Source organism: Schistocerca piceifrons, chromosome 5 (assembly GCF_021461385.2).
Source record: "Schistocerca piceifrons isolate TAMUIC-IGC-003096 chromosome 5, iqSchPice1.1, whole genome shotgun sequence".
Lineage (NCBI taxonomy): Eukaryota > Metazoa > Arthropoda > Insecta > Orthoptera > Acrididae > Schistocerca > Schistocerca piceifrons.
Genome location: NC_060142.1, coordinates 40,457,289 through 40,468,839, shown reverse-complemented (window position 1 = coordinate 40,468,839; position 11,551 = coordinate 40,457,289). Strand labels below are relative to the sequence as shown.

The 11,551-nt window shown below is 43.1% G+C and overlaps 1 pseudogene; it reads left to right on the top strand.

The window, feature by feature from the left end:
* The first annotated feature begins 247 nt into the window (after positions 1-247).
* The window catches only part of LOC124798150, a 35,078-nt pseudogene continuing 23,774 nt past the window's right edge, over positions 248-11,551 (top strand).

Below are 11,551 nucleotides of genomic sequence, written 5' to 3'. Positions count from 1 at the left end.
TTCGTCGAAATGTTCATTGCAATATTTTCTAAAAATTTAAAGTAAATCGTTCAAGAAGTTTTCGAGATTTTTGCTAATAACGATTTTCCTTTATACATTGCATATGTATTTATATATTGATAATATTAACAATGCCACATATGTCACACTAGTGAGAAAATTTTTTCCACTAATTACTGCTTTGACGTCCAACATTAGCCTTTTTTATTTTAGAGTCACCTTCTTTGCGGAATCTTCAGTCATCAAAATGTTGGGTGCGCTGTTGCTGATCGCAGCGGTAGTGTACGTGTGGTTCGCCTACTCGTACAAGTACTGGAAGAACAAGGGAGTGCCCTACCTGGAACCACAGTTCCCCTTCGGCAATATCTACAAAAGTTTTGTGGGAAAGCAGTCCATGCCAGCGGATGTCACGGACGCGTACAAACAGCTAAAAGGTAGGTTGGACCACAGACCCAGGTAAGAGGGGAGACGTTCGTAGTGCATCGAGAAATACAGTTTTAGAAGGGTGGCGTGTACCGCACGAATCTTAGAAACACTTTATGTGTCTCTCAACAAGACCATCAGTAGTGTCAGAGGCATTAACTAATTTCCTACATTTTTGAAAAATAATGATTTCTCACAATAGCTGTATGATAATTTATTAATGCTATCAGTTTCGGTCAAACAGGTTTTCCTCAGGAATAAAAACGACATTAACTACAGCACATTAATATCTGTTTTTTATACCTAAGGATAGCCTGTTGTCCGACCGAATTTACTAGTTTCGATAAAGTGACCTGGAAGTACTTGATTTTTCACTTCTGCACAGTTTTCCTCTTTGTCTCTTGTTCGGAGGCGGCCACCATATTACTTTTTTCGGACATCGTTCATCCCCTAATCTCTTCCCAACTCTTCGGTGATGTACGTGGTAGTCTTCATTCGTTTCCTGATGTCTTTATCTGAGATCTTCTCTCGCTTTGACACTCTACAACTTCTTTTCAAAAAATTGATTCGCACGGTTTCAAGTCTCCTATCTCGTTTTATCATTTCCCAGGATTCAGCTCCACCTAAAAAATTCTTTGTGTTAACGATTCATATGACGTTTTTCACCTTTTTCTTAGTTTCTTCTGACCGAAGTAAGGAACTCACCCTATAGGTTGCTTATTTAGCATGTTTTGCCCTCTGTCTTCTTTCGTCTTCACTGGAAACCAGATCTGAGGTTATAAATCTCTGATATTTCTACATTCCACGTGCCTCGATAGTTGTTGCATCTATAGTAATATCGTGTTGCTTATTTCCTACTGAGAGGTATTTTATTTTGTTTAGACATGTTGTTAATCTGGACTTACAGTTTGTTTCTATGATTTCCTCCATCAGGTATTCTGTATAATAGTCATCTGCTGCTAGTATTATTTTATCATCTACGAAAAATAAACTTGACAACTAATTCCCATCTGTGTATCGCTACATTCCTCAACATTTTTTCATCCATTCCTTAAGAACTTCGTTCAGATAATATTTGAACTGAACAGAGGCCGTACAGCACGCTTGTCTGAGGCCTGTGGTTGGTCCTATTACTCGGGAAATTTCGTTTCATATTTTCGTTCTTGTCTCTAATTCCTGGTAATCTGCAACATATGTCTTATTCATTGTGTTTTCTTCAAGATTTAGACATGGATTCCTTGTTGGTGCAGTGTCACATGCTTTTTTTAAATTTGTGAAAATCTTGTGTATGTCTCTTCCCCTGGATATTCAGTTTTTAGTTATCTCTTTTATTGTAAATATATTATTTACACAGAATGTACCTGCGGTAAAACCACTCTGCTCTTCTCCTCCTATAATTTCATTCTTCAGAATTTCTTTTCTAATCCTACCATTTAACTTTTCCACTAATGCGGTAATGCTTATGCCCCTATAACTGTCGATTTTTTTATGCTTTCTTATGAAATGGTACCAGGTATGCTTTTTTCAATTCCTTGGGGTGTCTGCATGTTCAGTCAAACACTTGTTAAGGACAAGTTGAAATATTTTTTGGTGTATTCTGTTTTCTTTTTCTAATTTCAGCTCAGATCTGAAGATTTTCCATTATTTCATTTTTACTGATTATGATAATTCTTGCAGGAACACACCTAAAGCTATCCTTTCGTTGATAGTACGTATTTCTATCTGCATGAACTCTTCTCGGTCTTCTGTTGATATATTTTACAGTATTTCACACATTCTTCCATCTTTATCGATGGTGAATTTCTAAATCATCACTTCCTTTAAATAACTGCCAATATCTTTTAGGTTGCACGCTGAACACACCTTCGTGGCACGGTATTATTTTACGGGCTATAGCGCCTGTAAATCCTGCTAGACGGAGTTTATGTTCTGTTACTTTCAGTTATGGGATTTTTTAAAATTATGCTACGAGTCAAATGTTTATGTTTCTACTTTTTGTTTTGAGCTTTCAGGAGCGTAGGTTACTGTAACGCTGCCACGAATGTAGAAGTTCAGAAAACTCGGGGACATTGGTACAGTTATATTAATGATTATCGTGTCGAGGACAGGGAGATAGTCAGTATATCGGGGCAGACATTACTAGAAAAGTATATTTTCTTTCTGATATGCGGAATAACAGACAAATGGTTCAAATGGCTCTGAGCACTATGGGACTCAACTGCTGAGGTCATAAGTCCCCTAGAACTTAGAACTACTTAAACCTAACTAACCTAAGGACAACACACACATCCATGCCCGAGGCAGGATTCGAACCTGCGTCCGTAGCGGTCTCGCGGTTCCAGACTGTAGCGCCAGAACCGCTCGGCCACCAGCGGCCGACAATAACAGACATGTCCAACACTAACATTCATCACCTGTAAATAGAAGAAGTCACTCTGAAAAACTTGGAAAGGTGAACCCACGCAAGTAACAGCATGTTTACTGAAATTCTATTATATAGGCAATGTAGATCACATCTTAGGTACTGCGAAATCAAATATTCTATGCGGCCAGTGTCACAAACCGGTCACGAGTATTTGAATGAAACAAGAGTAGGAGCGGTGATTACTGGAGATCTAGATTTTTTCATTTTCTCTGCAGGAGCAGAGGTATTAGTTACACACAACACATCATGACGAAGAAAGGCAAGATTTTTCTAGAACTTTTGACAGATTCTACCCGGATATGACATTCCAACTACTATACACATTGAAGCGCCAAAGAAACTGGTATAGTCATGCGTATTCAAATACAGAGATACACTATGTGATCAGAAGTATCCGGACACCCTCAAAAACATACGTTTTTCGTATTAGGTGAATTGTGCTGCCACCTACTGACAGGTACTCCATATTAGCGACCTCAGCAGTCAGACATCGTGAGAGAGCAGAATGGGGAGCTCCACGGAACTCACGGACTTGGAACGTGGTCAGGTGATTGGGTGTCACTTGTGTCATACGTCTGTACGCGAGATTTCCAAACTCCTAAACAACCCTAGGTCTACTGTTTCCGATGTGATAGTTAAGTGGAAACGTGAAGGGACACGTACAGCATAAAAGCGCACAGGCCGACCTCGTCTGTTGACTGACAGAGACCGCGGACAGCTGAAGATGGTCGTAATGTGTAATAGGCAGACATCTATCCGGACCATCACACAGGAATTCCAAACTGCATCAGGATCCACTGCAAATACTATGACAGTTAGGCTGGAGTTGAGGAAACTTGGATGTCATGGTCTTGCAACTGCTCATAAGCCGCACCTCACGCCTCGCTTGGTAAAATGAGCGTAAACATTGGACGACTGAACAGTGGAAGAAGTTGTGTGGAGTGACGAATCACGGTAAACAATGTGACGATCCGATGGCAGGATGTGGGTATGGTGAATCCCCAGTGAACGTCATCTGCCAGCGTGTGTAGTGCAAACAGTAAAATTCGGAGGCGGTGATGTTATGGTGTGGTCGTTTTTCTCATGGAGGTGGCTTGCACCCCTTGTTGTTTTGCGTGGCACTAGCACAGCTCAGGCCTACAATGATGTTTTAAGCACCTTCTTGCTTCTCACTGTTGAAGAGCAATCCGGGGATAGCGATTGCATCTTTCAACACGATCGAGGACCTATTCCTAATGCACGGCCTGTGGTGGCGTGGACACACAACGACATCCCTGTAATGGAGTGGCCTGCACAGAGTCCTGACTTGAATCCTATAGAACACCTGTGGGATGTTCTGAAACGCTGACTTCATGCCAGGTCTCACCGACCGACATCGATACCTCTCCTCAGTGCAGTACTCCGTGAAGAACGGGCTGCCATTCCCCAAGAAACCTTCCAGCACCTGACTGAACGTATGCCCGCCAGAGCGAAAGCTGTCATCAAGGTTTAGGGTGGGCCAACACTATAATGAATTCCAGCATTACCGATGGAGGGCGCCAGCAAATTGTAAGTCATTTTCAGCCAGTTGTCCGGATACTTTCGATCACATAGTGTATGTAAACAGGCAGAACACGGTCGGTAACGCCTATATAGGACAAGGAGTGTCTGGCGCAGTTGTTAGATCGGTTACTGCTGCTACAGTGGCAGGTATTCGAGATTTAAGTGAGTTTGAACGTGGTGTTATAGTCGGCGCATCAGCTATTGGACACAGCATCTCCAAGGTACCAATGAAGTGGGGCTTTTCCCGTACGACCATTTCACGAGTGTACCGTGAATATCAGTAATCAGGTAGAACATCAAATCTCCGACATCTCTGCGGCAGGAAAAAGACCCTGCAAGAATAGGACCAACGACGACTGAAGAGAATCGATCAACGTGACAGGAGTGCAACCCTATCGCAAACTGCTGCAGATTTCTGTGCTGGGCCATTAAATGTCACCGGTTGCGACTCATTCAACGAAACATCTTCGATATGGGCTTTCGGAGCCGAAGGCTTAGTCGTGTACCCTTGATGACTGTACGACAAGGCTTTACGCCTCGCCTGGTCCCGTCGATACTGACGTTGGACTGTTGATGAATGGAAACATGTTGGCTGGTTGAACGAGTCTCGTTTCAAATTGTATCGAGCGGATGGGGTAATATGGGACTTCTGATACGTCGAGATACGACTGACAGGTGCCATGTTCATAAGCATCCTGTCTGATCACCTGCATCCATTCATGTCCGTTGTGCATTCCGACGGACTTGGGCAATTCCAGCAGGACAATGCGACACCCCACCGTCCAGAACAGCTGCAGAGCGGCTCTTGGAACAGACTATTGAGTTCAAACACTTCCGCTGACCAACAAACTCCCCAGACATGAGCATTATGGAGCCAATCTGGGAAGCCTTCAACCTGCTGTTCAGAAGAGATATCCAACCCCTCCTTTTACTGACAGTTCTGCAGGTATCATGGTGTCAATGCCCTCCAGCACTACTTCAGAGATTAGTCGAGTCCATGCCACGTCGTGTTGCGGCACTTCTGCGTCTTCGCGCGGGCTCTACACGATATTAGGCATGTGTATTAGTTTCTTTGGCTCTTCAGTGTAAGAACATCTAGATTAAATTCTTGAAAGCCAATACACTGAAGAATGAGGAACGTGATGACAGAGGATGGCCTTTGCCCCGAAAGGTGCAATCACGGAGAATTCTATGACTGGCACGTACTAACTACACAAAAGGAAAAAAATTAGCAACACCAAGAAGGAGTTCTGCGACATATACGAAAGTTGTGTAGGCGCATTTCTACATCTCACAGGTGATGTCTATTCAAATATATGAGGATGCAAGTCATATTTGCTTTCAACACAAGCTGTAACGGTCGTGAGCGTTAGTTACCTTTGGCATTGGACGTGGTGGGTTTGGTATTAGTCAAGAGTGCTTTTATGGGCACAAAGACGCCATTATCAACATCTCACTGAGTTTGCACGAGGTCGTATAATAGAGTTAAGAGAAGCTGGATGTTACCTCTGCTATAACGCAGAAAGATTTGGCAGGAATCAAGCCACTGTACGTTGTTACTGGCAGCAAGGTTACTGGTCGCAAGAATACCGGGCTCCGGACGGCCACGTGGCAGGGAAGACCATTGTGTTCGGCGTTTGGCTGTGGCACATCGCACTGCATCTGCAGCAGCAATTTGAGCAGCAGTTGGCACCACAGTGACACAGCGAACTGTTACAAATTGGTTACTTCAAGGACATCTCCGAGCCAGACGACCTGTAGCGTGCATTCCACTGACCCCAAACCACCTCCATTTGCGACTTCGGTGGTGTCAAGTGAGAGCTTACTGGAGGGCAGAGTGGAGGTCTCTTGCGTTTCTGATGAAGGCAGTTTCTCCCTCGGTTCCAGTGATGGTTAGGAGGAGGCAAGTTGAGGACCTCCAGCCAACCTGTCTGTGTCCTATAGACACTGGACGTCCATCTGTGGTCATGGACTGGGGTGCAATTTCGTATGACAGAAGAAGCAATTTCGTGGATATCCCACGCACCCTGACTGCAAATTTGTTTGTCGATTCAGCGATTCGATCTGTTGTGTCTCCATTCAGGTACATCATTCCAGGTGGTGTTTTCCAACAGGATAACGCTCGCCCACATACCCCTGTTGCACGCACCATGCTCTACAGACTGTCGACATGTCGCCTGCACGATCACCAGATCTCTCTGCAATCGAGCACATACGAGTCACCAACGGACGAAATTCCAGCGTCATCCACAACCAGCATTAACCGTTCCTGTATTGACCGATCAAGAGCAACAGGCGTGGAACTACAGTCCACAAACTGTTATAGGCCACGTGTATAACACAACGCGTGCACGTCTGCACGCTCGCATTCAACATTATAGCGGTTCCACTGGTTACTAATGTACAATCATTTCATATTTGTAGTGGCTTATAGGGCCCTTACATTAACCTGTGTTCTTGCAATGTTAATCACATAAATATTTTACTTAGACACACGTATTCCCGAAATTTCATTATTGTAATTTTATTATTTTATGGCCTTGCGATTTTTATCCCTCAGTGTATTTTCATTCATTTACACACGTTACAAATAATTACGAAGCTTTTGAAGAACAGTTCAGGTAGTGGAATGGAAGACGGTTAGAAACGCGCGAGCGAGAACCCGAAAGAATGATCGGCACACAGTTTCCAAGACTGGCAGTCTGTATGTACGAATATAATAAACCGTCAATAGGCAGGTGCTGTCATGATTTAAATTTTGTTTAAATGGCAGCATTTTGTTGAAATGGCAGTATGAACTTCTTTTTGCATTAAATTTCGAGCAGCGAATATCATCCACATATTTTTGCCTTAGCGGTTTTGATAAATTATTCAAATATAACGTTACTAAGTTCAGTTGCAAATAAAGAAGAATGGAAGAAATGTTGCACGTAAACGTCTCATCGACATCGATATTATGAGTGAACGGCGGGAATGAAGAGGTTGTGTCCTATTTTGAGAATATTTACTCTCAGTCATTTAGGAAAACTTGAATTTGAATGGTTCTACGGAGACGTGAGCCTCGCTCCTACGGAATACAAATTCAGCACATTAATGACTGCCCAATCTCACTCAAGAAAAATCTAAAGTACGAGAATTCGTCCTCAGGTAGTCTTGTAATGAGTTCCATTAATCTTGTTTTCAATGATATTTTTCTAATAAGATATTGTGAAAAAATTATATTCCATAGCTCAATATCTAACCGAAAGTTTGAATTTTACAGAAAACAATCAAAATTTACTTGTTTGTACTGCAACATATTCTAATGAGATGTAATGGAACGCAGTTTATGATTCAGTAATAAGTTTGCTGGTCTTCGACTAGTACCAGTGCTGCATACCATTTATAGTAGTCATCTAGTGAGCAAATATTTAAATGCTAATTGTCATGGATAGAAAGTAGTCAGAGATGTGACAGACGCACAAAAGTGCAGTACTGACACAAGATCAGTGTTTTATGAAGTCACCACGAGTTTTAGCGTGAGTTGCTAGGAATGGGCTCGTATTTTTAAAATACGTACGCTTCTTTTCTCTATTTGCGATTAAGTATAGTTTTCGGAGTGATTGTTAGGAGAGATATTATTGCATGTCCAACATTATCTAATAGGTGGTGTCAGTACACAGCTGCCACGACTTAATAGAGGTCTTTAAATAGTGGAAAGTACATTAAATCTAAAACAATTGTAATTTTGAAAATTTTAGATGAAGTCACAAACCTGATTATACACTGAATGGACAAAAGTCACAGGATACCTCCTAATAGCGTGTCGGACCACCTTTTGTTCGGCTTAGAGCAGTAACTCGACGTGACTCGACATGACTCGAGTTGTTGGAAGCCCCTGCAGAAATATTGGGGTGCAGGATTTTGTGCACGAACTGACCTCTCGAATCCGTTCCTCAAATATTCGACGGGATTAATGTTGGGTGATCTGGGTGGCAAAATCATTCTTTCGAATTATCCAGAATGCTCTGTAAACGAGTCGCAAAAAACTGTGGCCCGGTGGCATGGCGGATTGCCATCCATAAAAATTCCATCGTTAGTGGCAAAAAGAAGTCAATGAATGGCTGAAAATGGTCTCCAGGTAGCCGAACATAACGATTCTCAGTCAATGATCGGTTCAGCAGGACCAGAGGACTCTGTACAGCCCTTGTAACCGTAGACCACACCATTCTGGAGCCACCACCAGCTTGCACAGTGCCTTGTTGAAAACGTGGGTCCATGTCTTCGTGGGCTCTGCGCCACACTAGCTCCCTAGCATCAGGTCTTACCATCTGAAATCGGGTCTCATATGACCAGGTCACGGTTATCCAGTTATCCAGTCTAGGGTACAACCGACACGGTCACGAGCCCAGGAGAGCCGATGCAAGCGATATCGTGCTGTTAGCAAAGACGCTGGCGTCGGCTGTCTGCTGCCATTGTCCATTAAAGCCAGATTTTGTCGTACTGTCCTTACGGATACGTTCGTCGCATGTGCTACATTGATGCCTGTAGTTGTTTCGAGCAGAGTTACTTGCGTGTTAGTGCTGACAACTCTGCGCAGACGCCGCTGCTGTCATCTACAACTGCATCTTCACAGATACTCCGCAAGCCACCGTTCGGTTCGTGACGGAGGGTACCCTGTACCACTACTACTCATTTCCTTTCCCGTTCCACTCACAAATAGAGTGAGGAAAAATCGATTGTTAATATGCCACCATACGAGCCCTAATTTCTCAAACCTTATCTTCGTGGTCCTGGCACGCAGTATATGCTGACGCTTGTTGAATCATTCGGCAGTCAGCTTCAAAACGATGCTCTAAATTTTCTCAATACTATTCCTCTGGAAGTATGTCGCTAACGTACCAGCTACTCCGATTTGAGTTCTCGAAGTATCTTCGTAACACTTGCGTGCTGTTCGAACCTGCCGGTAACTAATCTAGCAGCCCACCTTTGAAGTGCCTCGATTGCCTTCTTCAATGCCACATGGTACAGATCCCAAACACTCGAGCAGTATTGAACAATTGGTCGCACCAGCACCCTAATTGGGCTCTCCTTTACAGATGAACTACACTTTCCTAAAATTCTCCCAATAAACCGGAGTGGACCGTTCGCCTTCCCATCCACAGTCTTCACATGTTCAATCCATTTCATATTGCTTTGCTGCGTTACCCTCAGATATTTAAACGACGTGACTGTGTCAAGCAATACCCATCTAATGCTGTGTCCGAACACTACAGATTTGTTTTTCCCATTCATCCGCATTAACTTACATTTTCCCACATTTAGAGCTAGCTGCCCATCACCGCACCAACTAGAAACTTTGTCTAAGTCATCTTGTATCTTCACACAGTCACTCAGCTTCGACACCTTACCGTACACCACAGCATTATCAGCAAACCGTCAAATTCTTTATGTGTATAGAGAAAAACAACGGTCCTATCACACTTCCCTGGGGCGCTCGTGACAGTGCCCTTGTCTCTGATGAACACTTGTCATCGTTGATAAGGGTTCTATTACTTAAGAAGTCATCGGCCCACTCACATATCTGTGAATTTATTCCATATGCTAATACCTTCGTAATCAGACTGCAACGGGGCACCGTGTCATATTTTTTCCGGATATTTAGAAATATGGAATCTGCCTGTTCTCCTTGATCCATAGTTCGCAGTAAATCACGTGAGAAAGGGGCAAGCTGAGTAACGTACGAGCGATAATTTTTAAAACCATACTGATTCGTCTCAAGAAAATTTATTATATTCGAACTGAGAAAATGTTCAGAAATTCTGCAGCAAACCGATGTTAGGGTTACTGGTTTGTAATTTTACGGGTCCGTTCTTTTACCTTTCTTATATAAAGGATTCGCTGCGCTTTTTTTCCAGACGCTTGGGACTTTGTACTGGGCGAGAGATTGACGATCAATGCAAGCTAGGTAAGGGGCCAGTGCCGTGTAGTACTCTTTGTAGTTTCCAGCCGGACCTGGTTATGTATTCGCTTTGAAATCTTTCAGTTGTTTCTCTACGCCAGGGATGTTTATTACTGTCTCATCCATCCGGGAGTCAGTCTGATGGTTGGTTTGTACGAAGTGAAGGCCGTTGGCCACTGAGTTGTCCGTGGTGAGAGATAATGCCTGAAATTTGGCATTCTCCGTCGCGCGGATGTAATCACGTCTGGAAGCTTTTCACGTGAACCACGTGCGTGCAAATGACAGCCACGCCAATTCACTGCTCTTTTACACCTTGTGTACGCTATACCAGCTCCATCCGTATATGTGCATGTTGCTATCCCACGACATTTGTCACTGAGAAGATAGACGCGTGAGTCGATGACGACAAAGGAAAGTTGAAATTTTTGCCTTGTATTCGGAACCATGGCGGGATGCTAAATTTTAAGTACTGTACGTGGTATTCGTAAGTTCAGAGAGTTCTTATATTTTCATTTTACAATACTGACTAAGATTTTTTTATATTTCCGCTTATAATAGTGAGTTTGCTCGATGATTTGGGGTATGTTTTAGGCATGAGGCGAGATGATTGTTTTACAATAGAGATGACGTAACAGTTATTAATTGAAACTTTATAAACCATGAATGACCTTCGTTTTGTTACAGGGCACCGTTTTGGTGGAATTTATTTCTTCAACCGACCCGCTCTAGTGCTAGTGGAACCAGATCTAATACGCGGCATACTCGTGAAGGATTTCTGGACATTCCAAGACAGGGGAATAAGGGTAGACGAACGCGAACCGCTCTCCAGACACCTGTTCTTGCTGGGTGGGAGCAAGTGGCGGAAGCTACGCGCGAAGCTGACGCCCACGTTCACATCTGGCAAAATGAAGATGATGTTCCAGGTGAGTGGCGTGGCACGGTGCACAGAGCGTAAGATTGAAGATCACGCATTGTTCTTGCTTTAGTATAGCGTTTTATCACTGACATTCCGAAAACCTGCTTTTGGCTTTTGGATGTGCCCATTCTAACAATACCACCACTTGCAAAGTAGGTTAGAAATTAGATGTATAACGTTGCTGACGCAGCATATGTTCGCTTTATCGTGCAACAAGAAAGTTATTGACTGTGGATGGTATCGTCAGAATGGAAATAATGATGTCACTGTAAAAAAGTTATTAATGTTGGCACTTATCTTGAAT